Below are 21,281 nucleotides of genomic sequence, written 5' to 3'. Positions count from 1 at the left end.
ATAATTACTCATAAGTTTATATATTCTTTATACATTCTTTTGTACCTAAAATAGGTCCCTAGATATCAATGACATGAGTGACGCTGCTACAGACTCAGAATCTTCGTTTGAGCGAGACATGTGTTTAGAGGGATCTCACGACTTTAAAGATGACATAGATTATAGCCTATCTCCAGACTTATTGAGGATGGTAGAACAAAATGGAAAACAGATCTTACCCTATAAAGAATCAATTGATCCATGACTTCTCCCTTTGTGGGGCATGAAAGTCATTTGGTCGATCTCGCCAAAAGAGTCTGGCGGTCATCAGTTTATCTTCGTGGGTAGAAGCTGTTTCATATGCCAATGTCACAAAGTCGACAGTTAGTAAATTCTTAAAGAATCATATGTCAATATGGAATGCCAAAAGGACCATATCAGACAATGCATTGAATAGCAGCACGACATGAGAAGTTTGCAGTTCGTTCAAGACTAACATCATATTGCCCCAAAGTGAACAGCATAGTGGAGGCAAAAAAAAAAAAAACTCTGCCAGGGCAATGCTTTTCTCTTGGGTTTATCGCGGTTTTGCCTATTGAAGACAAGATTTTTTCTCTCTGAGTTTTTGGATCCAATCCCGATTGAAGAGGAATGTTCAAAGTTATCCATCATGGTCAAATGCGCTAAAAACAAATGATGCGAGCTCACAAAAAAGTTCACCCTAAAGAATTCCATGAAGAGGGACCTGGTTTTGAAGAAGATCCTTTCCATATAAAAAGAACTTCATGCCAAGTTGGGAATGACCTTATGTAAAAGGCCTTATCTGGAAAAGTATCGATCTTGATCGGAAAGGATAACAAGGACATGCCTAATCCTATGAGTTCAGATTCAAAATACTTAAAAAAAAGAGAACAAAGAAAAAAGAAGGAAAAAGAAGAAAAAAAGGAAAGAAGAAGAAGAAAAGAAAAAAGAGAGGCCAAGGTGAAAACCCGCAAAGGGCGCTTTAAGACCAAAGGGGATTTGAGTTGAAAACCTAAAAATGGCAGCTCAAATTTTGATCAGAATGGGACATGAGGTGATCGGAGCAGCTCAAATTTTGATCAGATTAGGAGCATATGGCGATCTTGCTATACCTGAATCAACAGGAAAGGGTAGGCGACATCTTGGGGCATCGACAAAGTACTGTAGATCTCCTAAACACATGTCAAACTCAGAAAGGTCTTCAGAAAGTTCGTACAGATAAGTTCAAGCTGCGATATCTAGGGCAACTAATCTTTATACTATTTATATATAGAATTTGTTGTTCTTGGAATACTTCTTTCTTTTTCAAGATATGTGTTCCAATCAATTTCTCTTATTTTTGCTATCATTGATAATTTATTTCGAGCTACGCTCCGAATCAATTCTATTTTATCCATCGTTATGATCTTTTACTAGCATGTTGCATTGGAATAATGATTAATGGACTGATAATACTTTCACAATGGAAGTTTTGCATATTAATCTAGAAGTTTCTAAATAATATAGGAACCTAAAACAGGACTATTGTTTCGAAAACACTAAGTTTAAAAGGTGAAATATCTAAGAAGGAAGAGTCTAAGTTAAGACTATCCTTTTGGATTTTATCGTCCAAACATTGATTGAACAAAATGACAAGATACCGTGTTGGTGACAAAGCTTCAATGAACAAACAAGCAATGATCACTGAGTGATAAGAAGAAGAAGTTCTACAATTGTGCATAAACATTTGGTACGACACCTTAGGAACGGTAAGGCCAAAGAGATTCAGATCCTGTACCCCTGAATTACAGTGGGAGAAATTTGAGAAAGAGCTAAATCTTATACTTAGTGAGAGAAAGATGGTTCAAATTCTATGTCCCAAAATTACAATGGACTTAACCTTGAAGATTACAGCGGATAGAACTTTGAAGATTACAGTGGGAGCAATCCGGTTAAGTAAGAGATGGGTGTTACCAGCCGAGCAAGATAGCATTCTGATATGTTGGCAATAAAGTCTTACTGAATAATGAGCAATAACAACTCAAACATTTTCATGACATTTTGCATTCATGCATACATGTCTAGTTAGGAGCATTTGATTCATTTTTATCATGACATCCTAATCATTAGGCATAATTTGGTTCATTATACAGGATATGTTCCCAGAGAACAGATAAAAAAAAGATAGTAGATCTTATTTTCCTGTATTGACAGTGAAACAAATCGAAGACACCAGTCCTATCTCCCTGGAGTAGGTCGAAGATTGTAGGTCCTGTCTCCCTAAGCAGTAGTGGAGCATATCGAAGATGGTAAATCTTATCTTCCCAAGGTAGTAAGGAAGCAGATTTAAGCCGGTCCTATATCCCTGAGCAGCAGTGGAGTAGGTTGAAGATTGTAGATTCTGTCTCCCTAAGCAGTAGTGGAGCAGATCAAAGATGGTGAATCTTATCTTCCTAAGATAGTGCGGAATCAGATTTAAGCCATTAGTCCTATCTCCTTGAGCAGCAGTGGAGTAGGTTGAAGATTGCAGATCCTGTCTCCCTAAGCAGTAGTGGAGCAGATCGAAGATGGAATCTTATCTTCCCAAGGTAGTAGGGAAGCAGATTAAAGAAGCCAATCCTATCTCTCTAAAGTTGCAGTGGAGCGGATTAAAACCACAGATCTTATCTCTCTAAAGTTGCAGTAGAGCAGATCGCATCCAGTCTTATCTCCCTGAAGTTACAATGGAGCAGACAGAAGAAGTCAATCCTATCTCTCTGAAGTTGCAGTGGAGTGAATTAAAACCACAGATCTTATCTCTCTGAAGTTGCAGTGGAGCAGGCTGAAGATACCAATCTTATCTCCCTAAAGTTGCAGTGGAGAAGATTGAAGATGAAAGATGAATCCCATACCTCTGAAGTTGCAGTAGGTCGGATTAAATCTACCATAACAAGTCTTATCTCCTTGAAGTTGCAGTGGAGCAGACTAAAACCACAAATCTCATCCCTCTGAAGTTGCTGTGAAAAAGATTGAAGCTACAAGTCAGATCTCCCTAAAGTGCAGTGGAGTGGATTGAAGCGACAAGACCCAATGGACTGGAAGGAGACTACCTGAAGAAGAAAGGCACCAAGAAGTCAAGATTCGGCGAGACCGGGCAAAATTGGTCTTTCTTAGTCTTTGCTCTGTTCTCGTTACACGACAACGAGCAAAGAGGGGCAGCTGTACAAGCCCAATTTAGCCCGGGCCCATAACAAACCTAACCCAAACAGACCCGAATACAACCCAACAAAATTAAACCCAGCACCCTAGCAAAACCCAATCAGCCCAGTCTAATTTACAAAACAGCCCCCACCTAGACCTAACCCAACAGACCCAACCCACCTAAAACTAACCCAAACAGGCCCGAATTAAAAAATAGCCCAACAGGCCTAAAAAAACAATAGCCAGCTACCAACCCTACCTCTGACCAGCGCCGCACGCCACCAACTGCTCCGCCACCTACTCCATCATCTGCAACACGCAATAGCAAAATAAAAACAAATAGAAAAAATAGGAAAAGGGTTTCGGCTATATATGCCGAATACGAACTTTGTAAGGGGGTTCTTTTTTTTTTAAAAAAAGAAGATCTATTCAAAAAGGGAGAAAATAAAGATTCAAGAAAAAACAATAAAAGGTCTTTTCTTTTTTTTTCGATCTGATTCTATTTCATTTATATTTTTTTATTTTTTTATTTCGTAATAGCAACAAAAATAGCAAAAAGAAGTTTTTTTACCTCCTTTCGCTGTCGCCGGAAGGGTACAAGGAGCAGAGAAGTCGCGCCGGAGGAGAGGGGAATTTTTTAACCTCTGTCACCACATACGGCGGTGCCGGCACCGGTGACCAGCTGCCAGCGCGATGGCTAGCGATCGGACCCCTGACCAGATTTCTAGAGAGGGGGAGAAGTTTGAGAGAATTTTAGTTGGTTTTTTTTAAAGAGAAGTGAAAATGAAGTTTTTTAGAAAGAAAATTGACTTTTATAGCACCTAGAAACGGCGTTGTTTCATTCGGCCCCAAAATGACGTCGTTTTAGGGACATCCGACCCGACCCGAACCGCCTAGGATCCGCGTGTTTCTGGATAAAAGGGGTTTATTTGTGCTCCTAGTCCTTCCGCTTTTGAGGTTGTTTATAATTGGGTCCTGTCCTTTTTTTATTTATTTTATTTTCTCCAATTTTGCCACAAAATTTCATCTTTCTCTCAATTTGGTCCTTAATGAACCTGTGTGTTTTGGAAGGAAAAGGAAAATTTCCATTTAGATCCTTCCATGTTATGCGCGTGTTCAGAATGGTCCCCTTTTTGTTTTATTTCCGATTTTTCCCCAATCTCTGTTTTAAAATTCAAATTAGTCCTTTTTATTATTCTTGTTATCTTATTGATTATTATTATTATTATTATTATTATACTTCTATTTATATTTACTTATTAAAATTTTAAATATATTTGTCCTATTATATATTGATATTATTACTTACTTATTTATATCTTTTTATTTCAAATTTTGTATATATGTATACATATACATATTTTTATATTTTATAATTTTTATCTATATTCTTTATTGTTATTATTGTTTTACTTGATGTTCATTTATTTATTTATTTATACGTCTATTTTTTTAATGTTTTAGTTTTTTATTTACTTGTTATTGTTTATACATGATTGATTTGTTCTTTTTTTTATTTTTATTTTTTTTGTTTTTCGTTTTTGCTCATATTAATTTTATTCACATTATCATATTTGTTATTCCATTATACATATTAACACCATACTTCAAAAAGGAAATTTTTTCTAAATAAATTAATATTTTGCGTTTGGAAATTCGAGAAAACGTGCCTAATGTGCTAGGTTTCGATTTTTTCGTTCGACCAAATAGCCAAATATCCTTTTAAAATTTCAAAGTAAGGTAATATTTTGTGTTTAGAAATTCGAGAAAATGTGCCCTAACGTGCTGGGTTTCGATTTCACGTTCGACCAATTAGCCAAATATCCTTTTAAAATTTCAAAGTAAGGCAATATTTTGCGTTTGGAAATTCGAGAAAACGTGCCCTAACGTGCTGGGTTTCGATTTCACGTTCGACCAATTAGCCAAATATCCTTTTAAAATTTCAAAGTAAGGCAATATTTTGCATTTGGAAATTCGAGAAAACGTGTCCTAATGTGCTGGGTTTCGATTTTTTTTCGTTCGACCAAATAGTCAAATATCCTTTTTAAAATTTCAAAGTAAGGCAATATTTTCTGTTTGGAAATTCGAGAAAACGTGCCCTAATGTGTTGGGTTTCGATTTTTTCGTTTGACCAAATAACAAAATATCCTTTTAAATCTAAATCCATGTCATTCGAGTTTTTTTTAAGGATCGTACTTTAAATCTCTTTAAATTTTTCAATCTTCTACATTAAGACATTAATTAATCAACTAGGTACCAATTTTGGGCGTTACGAGGGTGCTAATCCTTCCTCGTACGTAACCGACTCCCGAACCTATTTTTCTGAATTTCGAGGACCAAATTCGTTGTTTTAATAAAATTAAATTGTTTATTAAAAACAACCACTTTTACGAGGTGACCCGATCACACCTCATCAAAAAAGATTGGTGGCCACTCCTGTATTCATTTTCTTTTTTAAAATCCAAGTTGACCCCGTTTTAGAAAAAAATGGTGTCAACAGTCAAGTTCAAGTGGTTTGTCCGTAAAATCAAGTAGTTTTAGAAAATGAGGTATCGGGACCTCGCTTCTATAACCGAGCGCATAAATATTTTATTAAATATTTACAGAGTGATTTTATATGGGTATTGAAATTTGGTTAAAAAATTTTGACGTTTGGGTAATTAATTAAGGAAAAATAACTAAACCGTAAAAGTTACAAAACTTAATTTCTATTGATTTCTATTAACTAAAAATCATAATTAAAGATTTTTAAAGGTTTCCTATTTACATGTGACAAAAGAGCCTATTTATAGGTTCTATGTAGTCATCGTTCTTAACCCTAGGTTAGCTGATGTTCTCAAGCTTTAAGTTTGATTGTGCAAACCAAAATGCCCTTATTTTGTATTTAATTTTAATTCTAGATTCGATGTTGCCACACAACAGGACTAGTGTCGTGACATAGCAATCAATGTACTCCTCTTGGGATATCTTTAGAAGTATGTCGCGACACCCTCAAGCTGTGTCGCAACATTGATGGCAGTCTTAAGATTTCTTCATTCTGCTCCCTATGTTGCGACATCAGACATCCCGTGTTGCGACGTAGTGACCATTATCAGTTTAGTATGCCTTCTAAAGGTCTCCTACACACTCACAAAGAAGCGTTAGCTCACCCTTAGACCTCATTCAGCCCCTAAGGTCAATAAAAGACTTAGGGGGTTTGGATGGACGATTGGGTGCGGTGCAGTGCGTTTAGCTTACTTTTTGTCTCACGCTATAGTATCACTACAGTATCTAATCTCACCGCCACCGCTGTTTTTACACTAAACGCAAGTAAACGCACTGCCCATCCAAACTCACCCTTAATTTTCACATTTTATTCACTTATTAAAAACTTAAGAAAACATAATTAAAACCTACTAAAAATGCTTATTGTCAAGCTCCGAAAGTGTGATAATTAGTTTATTCTACTACATTGAATTACGGCAGATCACATGGTTTCTATGTGCTTCAACAGATAACTCTGAAACCGGTCAGAGAAATCAATCGTGGGTATTCCATTTACCATGGACCTAGTGAAATCTCTTTCTACAAAGTCAAAAACCTCCCTACCTTCTTCCTCAGTTTCCTTCGATGATCTAACGATATTTCCCAAGAGTAAATCTTTTCAAGTCACAGTAGGTGCTAGCACCAGATCTACTACCATATCGACATTGTCTACTCCCTTTTCCTTAAACTGGACTTTCTTAGTGTTACGACCATCCGCTGAACAATCACTGTTTTTCTCCTTGTTACTGAAAGTTGACATAGTACTTTAACACTTAATACAAAGTTATTATTTTTTAGTTTTCCCATTTCTTTTGTTGACAAAAGTCTTCAAAGCATTTATGTGAAGGAGATGAATCAATTTAAAACATTTGTAGATAAATGTTATTTTCCCTATTTGTAATTCATGAGCTTTAAGGAGTTAGTTTTCTTCTCTATTATCCTAAAAAAATGTTGTAAACAAAACAACCATTCAACTAAAAGACAAATGGGATGGATTTTAGGGTTGGAGTGACTTGAACTCGGGTATGCAAAGGGGTGGAGTGACGTGTTAACCATTAGGTCTAAGCCTATTTCTTACTAATAGTGTAATATTAATACTAGACCTATGTCAATAACCCGTGTTGTGGTTTGATATATTAAATTTAAATTGTACAAAAATTGTTCCGACATTAAATATAAAATATATAATTATTTAATCTACAGGTTTTATGAAGCTTAAGAACTCTGCAAATTTTTCACAATGAGCGGCACTGAATCTTTGTTCGACGATTGAATTGGCGAGGGACAGGACTCCAATGCTAATCGTAATACAAAAAAAGTTCAGTTTAAAGATGGAAGTGATGACTCTTTGGAAAAAATGGTGGTTGACTCATCCCCGGTAAGCGGAGTTTTATGGAAAGATAAACTCTTGGGAGGATTGGTTTCTAAGTCTCTTGATGGTGCCGTTAATCTTGTTTTAGAGTTTAAAAATGGGGGTATTCGTAGATCCAACCTTAATGGTATTCTTGCCATTGTCTTCTCGGATCGCATTACCAAAATCTTGATCAAGGGAATGGAGCTCACCATGGTGGTTAAGTTGCATGGGCGTAATATAGGCTATGGGGATTTGTATAATCGTATCACTAGTCTCTGGAAGCCTACAAAATCCTTTCGCCCAATGGATGTTGCAAATGGATATTATCTTATTCGTTTCCAGAGGAGGGTCGATTATGATTCGGCATTGACACAAGGCCCTTGGATAGTGTTTGGACACTATCTCACAGTCTAATCGTGGATAGTGGATTTTGACCCGTCAAGAAGATTTCCCTGCGGTGTGTTAGCCTGGATCCGCTTTCTAGGTCTGTCGGGATTCCTGTACCAGAAAAAGATCTTAAAGGAGATTGGAAGTTTGGTTGAAGGAGTGATTAAACTTGATATTAAAATAGACAACCGAGAAAGGGGACAATTCGCCCAAATAGCTGTTTTTGTCGATTTAGAAAAACCATTTACCTCTCAAATGTTTGTCAATGACTGAATCCAATGCGTGGAATTTGAGGCATTGCCCAAGGTATGTTTCTTGTGTGGTAAATATGGACACCTTAAGAATTTATGTCCTTATTCTTTGACAGATTGGAGCGGTCACTGTAAACTGAAAATATATCAGATTTTTCCTATATAATTCATGACCTTTTTTACTTAAATTTGTTGTTAAAACCAAGTAATTTTTTAATAAATTAATGAAATATGCGAAAATATAAATTTAGGACATAGAAATTATTAAAATGTGATTTTATACTTTATTATATAGTTTTTTCATGCATAAAATGGCTTATTTTATATTAATTTGAGCATATTATATCTTTAAGCTATAAAGTGGGCCATGCATGATTAAATTAAATAATAAAATATAAAGTTATATTTAATAATTCATTTTTAATAATTCATTAAAAAATTGAGTTTTAATTAATTAAGTAAATTAATTAATTAAAGTGGTTAAATTATATTCTTTGATCCTCTAAACTATCTACTATTTTTGGACAGGTCTGAGAGTTTTCTTCTAACTGCAAATTCGTTCAAATTGGGGACCAAGTCAACCCAATTTTTGGCTGCACATGGATGTCATAAACCATTTATTGGTTTAATTATACAAAGTCCTTGAAGAGTTAAAGAAATCAAAGATTTTCCCGAAGATTTGCTGATGACTGAGTCTTGTCCTGAGTTTTTGTGGCACTCAAATTGACCAAAAATCAAGGAAAAATCTGCCACCTTTCCTCAATTCATGGCGACCACTCTTGCAGGAAGTTTCAAAGAATGGACACTCCTATTTTTAGCAAACTAGCTCACTTGCCTCATCTATAAATAAGAGCTCATTTCTCACTTTTTCAATCATCCGTCATCCCATCATCTCTCACTCATTCACCATTCTCTCAACTCTTTTAGCTATCTTTCCCCTTCATCATCCTTGCATAAGGATTTTAGCAATTAAGCCTCTTAAAGAACCCTTGGTCGGCCACCTTGGAGAGCAATCAGCAAATGAGCAACGCAAAGAAGTGAAGGAGCCTCGTCAGTCAGAGTCCTGGGTGACAGCCACTCTGAATTGGGTTTAATCTTTCTTTTCTTTAAATTTAATTTGAAGATGTTTGCTATGTGTTTTTTGTTCTTGTTTACGAAAATGATAGCTTAAATTTATTTAAGCTAGGATGATTATTTTGATTAAATAATATTTATTTGATTCATGCTTATAATGTTTGTGCCTCAATCAATTATGTTTTCAATTAAAATCAAGTCTGTATTTCGTTCATATGTGATTGAAATGCACCTGAATTAGCTGAACGATCCCAACTAGACGACGACTAATGGACGAATAATTGAAATGTGCATACTCAATTTAGATCCTAACCCGATTGAATTGTAGGTTGCATAAAAACTCTAACCAAGCTCTGTTATCTGCATAGTTTTTAGATTTGTGTGATTAAATTGTTTCAAACCTAACACGTCCTTGTTACCTCACACGAATAATAAGAAACCCTTAGTAAATAAGGATCAGTAAAATGCGTATTTTACTAAGCAAAGGATTCCAAAAGGACCTAATGTGGTTTCCAAACTCATGAAAGATCGAGTTGCCATGGACTATTTTTCCGAATGTTATTAAACATGTTGATAATAAATTGAGTTTAATTAAAGTAATTATCCTATTTTATTTATGTTATAATTGTTGCAAATTGTGTTTAATTTTACTAAAATCTACTTCATTCATATAGTTTGCATACTTAGGATAATTTACATTACGGATCATTACATTTAGTTTAATATATTTTAATCACCACTTCTCAACTATATTGTGTTTTTTTATTTACCAAATTGTTAATATAATTTTACAAATTAAGTTACTTAGTACAAATACAATCATTGTGGAGACGATAACTCGATACTTACTTATTACTTGATAACGACTGTGTACACTTGCACAAACCCGAGCATTACAGTCACGACGGTGAAGAAATTCCCAAAAGTTCTTTGAGTAGTGAAATAACTCCGACGAAGAAGAGGGATGCTCTACCGACAGTGGGAGAAGCCTTTGTCCTATGGATGGTGCCCACGAATACGGTGGGTTCTCGATTTGAAAAGCTATCTTCCATAGATTTTGAATCTCTAACACCGAATTTGGAGTCGCCTTCTAAGGTTCTTGGAACGACTAGGTTTTTTCAAGGAGATTTCATCAAAAACCCAAAAGGCAAGGAAATATAAAAAGGGTCTGGATTAGTGGATGTGGTTAATTTGGGTGAAGGTCTGTTAGGCCGTGTTGATGATTGTGGGCCAGGCATAGAATCTAGGTCTTTGGGGGATAATAACGCGAGACAGGAGTCGGGATTAAAAGCCCATGTCTCCCCGCGTGTTGGTGATATGGCTTCTAAAAATTCTAGGCCACATTTGGCTTTGGGCCTTCTGTAGAAGTGTAATGGGTCTCCGCTGGAACGTCTTAGATCACAGCGAGTTGCGAGCCAAATTTCAAATTCTTATAATTTAGGCTTAGAGGGTGCAACGGGTATTAAGAATAATGACCCAACAATTCCTATTTCCTTTTCAAATGATAATGCTACCCCTTTACATTTGAATCCCACTTTTGAAAAGCATCCTAAGGCTAAAGTGGGTCTAATTTCTAATGCTCGTGACCCTAAAAAGCATACTATTGTTACCTTCCAAGAGAAGTTGGATAATAAATCCAAGCCAAAGGTGTGTGCGAACCCTTCAAATATTCCTAAAGGGCATGGTGCTGAGAGCAGAAAAGAAAATGGACATAGTGGAAAATCTTTATTTAAATCTATTTGTGGGCGTGAGGGGGAAATTCAAACCTGCCAGTAGTTCACGAGTCTCCCTTCCAGAAGCTATGGGCTCTATGGTAGAGCTCATTAATGTGCAAGCTGGAATTTCTACAAATAAACCAGACGTCAAATCTGGTAGTGCCTAAGCTACTGATATCCTTTACGAGGTTAGTCTTTTTCTCATATTTATTTTATTTATGAATTTTACTATCTTTTCTTAGAATTGTCAGGGATGTGTGAGTTCTAAATTTGTTAGAGTCTTTCGGGAATACAATCAGGAGCATAAACCAGATTTGAACAGTCTTTTAGAAACTAGGGTTAGTGGTGAGAAAGCAGATTTGGTTATTGCTAAGCTCGGTTTTCACAATTCTCATCGTGTGGAAGCAGTCAACTTTTCAGGAGGTATCTAGATTGGGTGAAAGGATTCGGTTAGTGTGTAAGTGCTCCAAAATCATCCCTAATTTGTCTTAGCCAAAGTTACTCATAGCTCCTTTTGGCAGCCTTTTTTGGTCTTATTTGTGTAAGGTAATCCTAATAGTAAAAAAAGGAAACATCTATGGAAGGTTTTGCAAGGTTCTATTCTATTGGATGGGTCCCCGTGGTGGTGATTGGTGACTTTAATGCCATACTTTCCTTTAGTGAGAAAAAAAGAGGATGAGTTTTAGGGAAAAGGTGTCATTTCTTTGGTAATTTTATGGATTCTTCCCAACTTCAAAATTTAGCTTTCCGGGGGTCGTAGTTTACTTGGCAAAGAGGGGGGATTGTTGAGTGCTTGGATAGGCTATTTGCAATACTGCTTGGAGCATGAATTTTCTGAATTCAATAGTGACCCATTTACCTCGGCTCAAATCTAACCACAGGCCTCTAAAATTGTCTCTTTTTCTTGAGGTCTATTCTTTGAAAGGGCGTCCGTTCAGATTTTTAGCCAGTTGGATTAAACATCAATCCTTTTCAAAATTTGTTAAAAAGAATTGGAGGATGTCTGCGAGCATGTCGTCCCTATATTCTAATTCACTAATCGAGTTAAGATTTGGAACAAAGAGGTTTATGGTCATATTTTTACTCGTAAAAAAACTCCTATCTTGTAAACTGGAACATATTGAGATTGAATGAGATAGAACTAACTTGGAGTTTCTTAAGCAAGTCGAGATGGATGTGAGAGAGGAATTGGAGAATGTGTTTCATCATGAAGAGATTCTTTGGCGACAAAAAGCGCGTTGTGGTTGGTTGGTTTTGGGGGATCGCAATATAAAATTCTTTCACTCATGCACATTGAGAAGACATAAACAAAATAGAATTACTGCTTTGAAAAATGGCTTGGGAGAGTGGATTATGGATGATGATCAATTGAATCTTGAAACGATTAATTTTTACTCTAATCTGTATGGTGAGCATCTTGGGCCAAGGAGAGATTTCCAATCTGTTGCTTTCCCCTGCCTTAAAGATGAGGATTTTAATATTCTCAACAGACAAGTGTCGGATGAGGAAATTAAAGCCGCTCTTTTTTATATGGCACCCTTGAAAGCTCCAAGGAATGATGGTTTTCATGCCTTATTTTATCAAAGTCAATGGGATCATGTTGGTACATTGGTCTGTAAGTGGGTTAAGGAGGTCTTTGAAAGGAAAAACATTGATTCGGAGTTAAATAATTCTATTATTGTGCTTATCCTTAAAACTTAAAATCCTATAGATTTCTCTCAGTTCCGGCCAATCAGCTTATGTTCTATACTTTATAAGCTGGTCATGAAGATCATTGCTAATTGATTTGAAGTGGTCTTTTCGAAACTCTTAGCTTACGGGCAAGTTGTTTTTGTTGCAAGATGGAATATCACTGATAACATTATCATTGCTCAAGAGGTTATTCATTCCATGAGAGGTATGCAGAAAAACAGGAAATGGATGGCCAACAAAATTGACCTGGAAAAGGCCTTTGATCGAGTATGGTGGGATTTTATTGAGGCGTCGCTCCAAACTATAGGTAGTCATGTTTCCTTATGAAATGTTATTATGTCTGCAATTTCTAGCTCCACTATGCAGGTCTTGTGGAATGGTGTCCCAACCCAGAAATTTCGACCAGCTAGGGGCGTTCATTAAGAATGTCCTTTATCTCCTTATCTGTTTATTCTTTGCATGGAGTGGTTAGGTCACAGTATCCATAATGCTATTGATTTGGGTAATTGGTCTCCTATTAGGCTATCCTGTGGTGGCCCACTGTTATCTCATCTTTTCTTTGCCGATGACTTGATACTCTTTGGTCATGCTGATGAGAATCAAGCTCAAGTCATTAAAAGTATTTTAGATGAGTTTTGCGACTATTCGAGACATCATATTAATTCATGAAATACTAATATTTTTTTCTCAAAAGGTGTGAATGATAACTTAGGGGAGCATATAAGTGATTTCTTTGGTTTTCAAAAAGTTACTAATTTGGGATATTACCTTGGAGTTCCACTTTTTCATGACAAAGTCACCAACAATACTTTGAGTTTTGTGGTGGAAAGGGTGCATAATAAATTGTCTAGCTGGGATGCCAGTTAGCTATGTTTAGCTGGAAGGGTTACTTTGGCGCAATATGTTCTTCACTCAATTCCAAGTTATTTCATGCAGACAATGATGGTTCCCAAAGGTGTCTGTGATGAGATCAAGCGCGTAGTTTGAAAATTTGTCTGGGGAGTTCATAATGGCAGCTCAAAGACGGCCTTGGTTAGTTGGGATTCGGTGTGCCAACCTAAGTCTCAGGGTGGTCTTGGTCTCAGACAGTTGAAAGACTACAATATCTCTTTCATGATGAATGTTGGTTTTAACATCATTTCTAATACTAATGCCCTCTGGATTTAGGTGCTTCGGTCAAAATATAGAGTCCCTAGAGATTTACCAGATGACTTGTTAATGAGTCGGTGTTCCTTTTTATGGAGATCCATTTCTAAGGTATGGCCCCTCATTCGTGAGAACTTAATCTGGTCAGTCGGAGACTAAAATAGCATCAAGTGCTAGCAAGACCCCTAGATCCCCAATTGTGGTTCTTTATTTAAGTTTATCCCTTATTCTGCTAACCCTTTTCTATATTGTTCTCTTAATAGTATGGTTACAGGTGATGACTTTTGGAAGTTCAATCTTTTCAGGCTTTGGGTTCCTGAGGAGATTATCAACAAAATAATAGGTGTACCACCACCTCATCCTTCGTTAGGTCCTGATTGAATTATTTGGGGAGCTACATTGACTGGCTCTTTCTCTCTCAAAAGTGCTTACGATAAGGTTTGTGAAGGAACTTTCAACTTAAAAGAGTGGCTCTGGGCAATATCATGGAAGTTTCACAACCCTCATCAGATTCGTTTTTTCATCTGGTTGGCTCTAAAACAATGTCTCTTAACAAATGCTAATAGGGTAAGATGCGGCTTTTGGAGTAGCAGTGCTTGTGGCCTTTGTGGACATGATTATAAAGATGTTTTGCATATACTCAGATATTGTAATGCTGCCAGAGGCATTTGGGACAAGCTTATTCCACAACAAGATCTTTCTATTTTCTATTCTGGATCTCTTCTCGACCGGATAAGGAATAATTTTCAGAGCCATTTTTCTTCTTGGGGTGGAACCGATTGTCCATGTCTCTTTGGGATTATAATGTGGCATATCTGGAAGAATCAGAACCTGTTCATTTTCTAAGGTATTACATGGAGTGTTGACGAGATTATTAAAATCTCATACAGTTGGGTAAGACAATATTCCTCTATTTCAAGGATTTCATCTCATAAAGCACGAAATCATCTTCATAATCGGCTTTTACCAAATAGCTGGGTGAGTTTGAGCACAAAATGGTTCGGTGAGGTTTGATGAAGGCTTCGCTGCAGATGGTGGCTGTGTGAGAGACCATAATGGTGAGTCGATCATTGGGTTCGCCAAATATTTGGGCAATTGCACCATTTTAGAGAGAGAGCTTTGGGGAATATTAGATGAGATGAACCTTATTCTGGATAGGCATTTCGAGAAAATCCTAATCCAAACTGATAGTATTGAAGCTATTAATGTAATCTTAGAAGATTCTTCGAGGAACTCTAACTCTACCTTAGTTAGGAAAATTCATCTTATATTGAGGAAGATGGAGCAGTGGAAAATTTAGTATATTCCCAGAGAGGAAAACTTAATTGCTGATAGTCTGGCTAAGTCAGTTCATATAGGAGCCTAGGTTTAAGTATGTTTGAAGATCCTCATTTGAAGGTCTAAGTTTTTTTACTTTGTATCTTTATTCTATCACCAAAAAATAAATTTAAATTGTACAGGTGATTATAAAGTTGCGAAACAAATAAGTTTTTTTTAATAGACTCTTCAATATTAAATATCCAATACACGGTTAATGTCATTGAATTAAATGAATCGATATGAGTTTATATTAATTTATATTAATTTATAACATTTTTTTAATTTATATAATACAAAACCATAATTCTAAATATTAAATATTTATATCCGTTGGTTAATATTTTCTAAATATTAGTATTATTGAAATGTTTTAAAATTGAATTGATACATACAACTAAATCCGTGTATAATTAAAAATTTGCCTCGATTATATAAAAATTATTATAATAAATTATTAGTTTTTGTAGTATAAACAAATTACTAGTTTTAATATGTATTAATAACGCATTATAATTTCATTTATTTAAATTAATATTAGAAAAACTTGATTTTTTAATTATTTGGCACTCTGAAAAATCACCATTGTCGTCAATAATTATTGTAAATATATGGAAACTATAACTTAAGCTATAATATGTTAAATTATTTATTACTTTTTACTAAATTATTTATGAGATTTTGTTAAAAAAAATACTTATGAGTCTAACTTAAAATTAATATTGAACAATTTTACAAAATAAAAATAAAAATATATGAAAATAAATGGAAGCTTGTCATCAACAATTCAAAGTAGGTGTTTTTTTTCCCTTTTTATGTTTAAAAAGCTGTAAAAAAAAGTTAAATATTTTCAACACATAGACAATTTGTTTATAAAAAAACAACTTTATAGATTACTGTCACATATTTTCATAACAATTAATAAATTCAAAAGTTAAAACTGTTTAAAAAAATTAACATTGTCAATATTTTACAAATAATTAATATATAATTAATATATTTGTACACCTGAGGCAAATGACTTGCAACTGTGGGAGATTTGACACACTTCGTTTTCCATGTGCTCATGCAATTGCAGCATGTAGCAATCAACGTTTGGATCTCATGAGGTTTGTGGACGAAGTGTACAAATTAGAAAAAATGTACAATATGTGGAGACATGTATTCCCACTTGTCCCAAATGAACGTAGGTGGCCGCCTATATCGAGTGCTCCATTTAAGTTGTTACCTAATAGATTATTGCGTCGCAAACCAAAAGGTCAACTGACGTCGACTTGAATACGGGATAGCATGGATATTTGGGAGAGGCCCAACCAACCAAGTTATGTGAGTGGTGTAGAAATCTGGGTCATTCAATGTCGTCATGTCCATATTGAAGGGACAATACAAGTATAACACGTCATTAACATCAATTTTATTGTAATCGGGTATCCACATATAGCCTTGATATAAATTTGTGAAACAATACCAACTAAAATGAAAAAACGATATTCGTTTAAAAATATAATAATATACATCATCGATACAATATAAACATTTTATATTTATTTAAATGTTAACATGACAAGCACAATGATAAAGTAAATCAGTGCAAATACCGGTCAGAATCTATGCCACATCGAGGTGGTCGATGGTTGCTCGCCAGATTCCTTCTTGGTTCAATCTCCGATTGGGGTTCTGGCCTTAGCATCTCATCTTCTTTGCCTTCGATTGATTACAATGGGTGTAACACCCCTTACCCATGTTCCTTACCGAAACAGAGTATGAGGTATTACTAGAACTCAAACACTTATAAATTTTTTTTATAAAAAATTCGGTAGCATTTCTGCTTATTTTTACATAAAACCCCCTACAAATTTCCAATGACCATTTCAAACAACTTCAACATTTCCAACCAATTATAGTTATATGTTCAGACATAATTTATCCATTAATAAGCACCAACATATTAAACCGAACAATACTATATATATACACATATTTATACCACATTACATAAATTCATCTATACATGCCATGTTTCAAAAGTGTTGATTGCCAAAATAACGAGAAAGTTGATGATAGTGTGGATGATTTCCTGACTTCGTCCAAGTTCGGAGTTGGTTGATGTCACTATAATCAGGGGAAAATAAAGACGAGTAAGCATATAGCTTAGTAAGTAAACATATGACAAATAAATAAATTTCTCACAAGATTACATAGTGACATAATTTTTATCACACATAAATTTCATTATTTGTTCAATTTCCAGCAAACTGTTTTTCTGCATCACAGTTACTAACTTATTTTTATCTAGAGTTACAAGGCTCTAAATTGAATTCCGTAAAATTTTCCCAAAACTATACTCATATAACTTTCCATCAAAAAATTTTTAGAATTTTTAGTTCAGCCAATTAGTACAGTTTATTCTCTAAATATTCCCCTGTTTCACTGCCTGACAGTTCTGACCTCTCCTTACTAAAATTTACTTAACTCTCTGTATAAAATTCCAAAAATGTTCTTGTTTGTTTCTATAAAAAATAGACTCACTAAGGAGTTCAAGCATGTAAATTTCAAGCCATAATTATTTTTTTACAATTTTTGGTGATGTTCCAAAGTTAGAACAGGGGATTTCGAAATCAATCCAACCCTGTCTCAATAAAATTTAAATATCCCAAAATATACAACTCCTTTTCTTGCTTTGTTTCTTTGATATAAAAATAGACTCACTCAGCTTCAATTTCATATATTATTCAGCCTCTAATTCATTTTCCACCATTTATGGTGATTTTTCAAAGTTTCCCAACTGTTGTTATACAAAACAATTTTATATTTAAATTTGCTCTTTTTAGGTTTTGGTATTTCCTTTCGCCTTACACATGGGTTGATTAAGTATCAACCCCAATATTCCTCACATAACCTTGTCCACCATATATAAATATTTACCTTTCCAATTTTCACGTTGAACACTCGGAATGTTATCCGTTATCGGTGGATTCAGCACTTAGCAACCACTAGTGATTCGGGGAATCAGCACTTAGCAACCCTTTTCACATTCAAAAATACGGTGGAATCAGCACTTAGCAACCACCAATGAATCGGGGAATCAGAACTTAGCAACCCCTTTCACATTTAAAATACGGTGGGATCAACACTTAGCAACCCCCTTCACATTTAAAATACGGTGGAATCAGCACTTAGCAACCCCCTTCACATTTAAAATACGGTGGAATCAGCACTTAGCAACCACCAATGAATCAGGGAATCAACACTTAGCAACCCCTTCGGGGAATCAACACTTAGCAACCCCCTTTATATTCAATGTACTCCGGCCTATTCCGAGTATTCAACCGAAAATTGTGTTTTTCAACACTTTACCACCTTTCCCAACTTAACCACATTTTTAGGATCTTTGTCAAGTAATTATTTTATGTTCAATTAAATCTCAAAAAATATTAAATAATATCAAAATAATGCATTAATTCACATGTTTACTTACCTCGGTGCAAAATATCGTGATTTTGTAATTTACTCCACGATCTTCTCTTTTCCCCGTTTGAGGTAGTCTTCTCGTCTTTCTTGATCTATAATAGCAAATTTAAATCATTTAATTTTCACATTTATTAAAATAATCCTCCACCCAAATTTTTGAAAAATTACAATTTTGCCCCCAAACTTTTGCATATTTACACTTTCATCCCCAAGCTCGGAAATTAAATTTCATCTCTTATTCTTATGTTTTATAACATTCTGAACATTTTTCCCTTCTATGGCAACGTCAAATTCTCACTCTAACACACACTTTTGAACATTAATTATTTTTACCGATTATGTCAATTTACCTGTTTTCGCTTAAAATCGCTTAGCAAAAGTTGTTTAATATAATTTCTAACTTCATATTATACCATAAAGCAGTAAAATAAACACATTTCACCTATGGGTATTTTTCCAAATATGAACCATAACATGAATTAATGGTAGAATAAGCTAAACCGAGCTACGAGGATTTCAAAAATGCGAAGAACATTAAAAACGGGGCTAGGATGCACTTACTATGAGCTTGAGAAAGTGAAGAAACCCTAGCTATGGCGTCTTCCAAGTTTTGGCAGCAACTTAATGAAGATGGACACCATTTTTCCATCTTTTTCCCATTTTAATTCTATTTATTTACTAATGACCAAAATTCCCTTACTTAAAAAAATCGATTTCACTAATTCTATGCCCATTTTTGTCCATCAATTAACTAATGGTATAATTACAACATAAAGACCTCAAATCTAGAATTTCATGTAGAACTCAACTTTTACACTTTTTACGATTTAGTCCTTTTGACTAAATTGAGTGCCCAAACGTCGAAATTTTCGAACGAAATTTTTACGAAATTTTTCCATGAAATTTTAGAGCATAAAAATATAATGACAATAATATTTTCCCTCGTCGGATTTGTGGTCCCGAAACCACTGTTCCGACTAGGCCTAGAATCGGGCTGTTACTATGGGTTACTCCTCGGTTGCTATTATGCATTCTCCGGTCTAGGAATAAGTGGTTGGGAAGATGAACCACCTTATTAGAATGATCTCGGAGGTGTTTACGACACAAACGATGTATAAGTATAACTATATTGTGTCTCATACACCAACGACATAGAGATTGGACTCTCAGTCAGTGCCCAAAACATAGACGACATGTAACATCACATTTTTAGTGGTGTCAAAAACAGTGATTTTGGGACCATGATTCCGGATAGTGAGTTAGTAGTTTATTGTTTATTTATTATTTACAGGATTATTACAAGGTCGTATTAAATTTTTGTTAGAAAATTTTATCGTTTAAATAGTTAATTAAGTAAAAAGGAATAAATAGTAAAAGCTACAAAAGTTAATTTCTATTAGCTAAAGGTGTTAAATAGTTATATAATCATGAATTGATGGACTTATATGGTAAATATATCATTTATATTGATAGTGGATGGTTTAGGTGAGATATTTCATGAAATTTTATTAACTTTAAAAGGTTAAAGTTGTAATTTAATAATTAAATAAAATTTAAACAAAAAAAGCCTAATCATCATCATCTTCTTCCTGGGCACAAAAAAAATCGATTCACAATTGTTGAGAAACAAAAACATTCGACCAAGCTTAGTTGTTATGCATGGTATGTAATTTTTTGCCTGTTTCTAATGATTTTATGTTTTTGTGATCGTTTTAGTTTAATACCAGTCTGTTGATAAACGGGGGAGAGGAAAAGTCGTCGAGTTATCGTCATTGCGTAACGTTAGCTATCGTGTTTTGGTAAGTTCGTATTACGTTTATTATGTTTATAATGATTATACTTATTACGTGTTTAATAAAATGGAATTGAATGTTGTTATTATCTATTGAATGATTAACTAAATGAAATAATAAAGTGAGTATGAGATATACTGGAAAAGCAGGCCTTGAGTCGGTAGTTATTTAGCAGGCATTGAGCCGGTGTTTATTTAGCAGGCATTGAGCCAGTGTCTATTTAGTAGGCCTTTAGCCGGTGGTTATTTAACAGGCCTTGAGCCGATGTTTATTTAACATGCCTTGAGCCGGTGGTTATTTAGTAGGCCTTGAGCCGATGTTTATTTAGCAAGCCTTGAGTTGGTGTTTATTTAACAGGCCTTAAGCCGATGTATATTTATCAGGTACTATGTACCAGTGAAGGATACCGTACTGATAGCTTGAGATCCTACATGTGTTGCGAATTCTCTAAAGCTTGTGTGAGCAGTATCGTGTATCGATTAAAGTCCTTAGGTTAGATTGTATGAGCATTACCCTTTCGTGTATTCAAAGTTGATTTACTTTTGTTCTCCGAGCAAAATAATTAATTATTAAAAGGAAAATAGGATGAGATGATATGATATGATGAATCGTATCTTAGTATGTGATTATTTGATGCATTGTATTTTGATGATATGGATCATCCAGGTTTAAGTATTTTGAAAAGTTGAAACGATGATATATGGCAAGGATCATTAGTTTCATGTTTTGTATATTTTATAATTAAGTTAGCAGGTATGTGTTGTTTTGTTTTACGAACTTACTAAGCTTTATGAAAGCTTACTTTATTTGGTTTGCTTCATTGCAGATCGTTGAATTTTCACTATCGATTCGAACGTCGTTGGAGATCACACTATCCGACAACTTATTCTATAGCTTT

The sequence above is a fragment of the Gossypium hirsutum genome, chromosome D11, assembly GCF_007990345.1.
Source record: "Gossypium hirsutum isolate 1008001.06 chromosome D11, Gossypium_hirsutum_v2.1, whole genome shotgun sequence".
NCBI lineage: Eukaryota > Viridiplantae > Streptophyta > Magnoliopsida > Malvales > Malvaceae > Gossypium > Gossypium hirsutum.
This window is presented reverse-complemented; position numbering follows the sequence as displayed.